The sequence below is a fragment of the Pinus tabuliformis genome, chromosome 5_1, assembly GCF_031772625.1.
Source record: "Pinus tabuliformis cultivar Carrire ecotype Pingquan chromosome 5_1, CPIR1, whole genome shotgun sequence".
Classification (NCBI taxonomy): domain Eukaryota; kingdom Viridiplantae; phylum Streptophyta; class Pinopsida; order Pinales; family Pinaceae; genus Pinus; species Pinus tabuliformis.
Genome location: NC_142305.1, coordinates 526,133,594 through 526,135,831, shown reverse-complemented (window position 1 = coordinate 526,135,831; position 2,238 = coordinate 526,133,594). Strand labels below are relative to the sequence as shown.

Here is a 2,238-nt window from a genome sequence, read left to right as displayed (position 1 = left end):
TTCAAAATTGATTTTCTATAGGTCCAAGTGCTATATCTCAAATTTTGACACTCTTGCCACCACTGGATGAAACAACTAAATTTTCATTAGCCTCACACCATGTACAATCATAAATCTCCCCAGCTCAATCAAATGTACAAACCCATTGGGAATAAATCCTAGCATTTCTTTCATAAGTCAAAAGCACCTCAAAATACTTGAGTGCTTTACTGCACCCATAGCAACTAAGTAAACTATAGACATTTTAAAGCCTAGTTGGGGTGCGAGTGGGATCAAGATAGCTTATCAACTCTTGAGGAAGTGCATAAACATGCTTATATCAATAAATCTAATTTATTGGGCATTCTCTAAATCCAAAGTTTAAGGTGCATTCAATACAATTAGTATGGACGCTATCTCAACCCATCTAAATATGGATATGTGAAGTTTTAAAATGCATATGACAAGTTTACACAAATAAACAACATATCAAATTTGGAACTTGATATATACAACCAACATATTATTATATAATAACCATTTTGAAAACTTACAATTATATGTTTTCATCTCTAACCGATTATCTCAGATAGTTGAGACAACAATTTGCCTATTGGGATTGTACAAAATTTGAACCATTAAGTAATCTAGTTACAAACATATAAATTCTAACCATAAATAATTATGGGTTTTATAGGACATTAAATTATATAACAAGTTGACATGAATCATCTTGATAAAAGACCAATTGCATTCCGGTTTCTAAAAATAGATATATTTTACCAAAAAAATTATCAGTGTTCCAAAAAAAAGTATAGTTAAAAAGTATGGTAAAATGTTAGACCACATATTGTATTAAAAAAAATTGACTTGAAAGATGAAAAATTTAAAGAAAAAACATTAGGAAAGGATAACTATGCACAAAAAAAATCAGAGATTGAGTTTGGAAACATAGGATTATGATAATGAATTGATGCTCAGGTACTTAACCATATTTAAATATTTAAACAAGGAATTATATGAATCTATTCACAAAACCATTTAAACCATTCATAATAAACCAAGCTCTTTAATTTTCGATTTGCATTAAGAGAATAAATCATGTTTTGACAATGAAACCATATCTTAATTTTAAAAAAATGTGTCATAGCCTCCTCTGGTTCCATTTCTACACAATACCCACCACGCCAAAAACATCGGACAGAGAGAAAGAGGCTTTTTAGAAATCTCAATCGACAACACCCACAATGCGAACAACATAAATCTGCAACACCCATAATGTGAACAACAGCAGTAAGCACCTTCACATATAGATAACAAAGTGAAAAATCAATCAATACAAAACCTGCTAGCATGGAGGGAGATTTAGTTGATAATTAAACATATTGCACATCATATTTAAAAGGGAAAGTTATGTCTTCTTCCGAGTTTCCACAATTATAAATGGTACATATTTGTATTTGATCATGTGCAATATATACCTACAACTTCATCGTTAGTATGAAAAACACAATCTAATATAATAATATTGGTATTTTGCCAAAATACCAGCACATCAAATATCTAGAAGAATGTAATTGCAAAAGCAATAAACACTGCCTTTGTTAGAGAGTACTAGAATTTAAACTCAAGCAGGTTCATTCGGGGAATGTACGATCTGAATTGGTTTCATTGTTTGATAGACAACTATTGACCCTCCATGACCTTATTAATAAATTCAATATATGACCCAGTCTATAAGATACTATCTAAAACCCCTCTAGGAAAAAAGCCCTCACAACATAAATGGCCTGCAGCATGGCAAGCCCCAACCATCTACCCAATATGTGCCGAGTAGATTTGTCCAGATAATACTGAAAACCTCACCAAATGTTGCTCTTCTATTTGGCTATGGCAGAGGAGGGCGAGTCCTCGCCAACGTTTGCTTCCCTATGAACAACTTCATAGAGCATAAATGTTGTGTATATACCTAAGCTCAATGGTATGTTGCGATATACACTTACTATGTAGATTGCAATCCAAAGGCCTGGAGCCGAAAGGGAATTTCCCCGGATGAGATGGAGTCACAGTGGTGCCAGAATCTTGTGGGATATGGGAAGGGCCCCTAGGTGCCAGGCGTAGTTGAAGATGGGGATTGGGGAACCTCGTTTCCCCCGGACTATATTTTAGAAATATTACATTGGAACACAATCTGAGTGCACTAAATTATTGTGATATGGCATTGAATATTCATTAATCATCGTTCACCGTATTGGAGTT

General features: G+C 33.6%; 1 pseudogene; it reads right to left on the bottom strand.

Moving 5' to 3' along the window:
• Positions 1 to 1,390: 1,390 nt before the first annotated feature.
• On the bottom strand, positions 1,391 to 1,931 carry LOC149165828 (protein RER1B pseudogene; annotated as a pseudogene).
• Between the last annotated feature and the right edge of the window lie 307 nt (positions 1,932 to 2,238).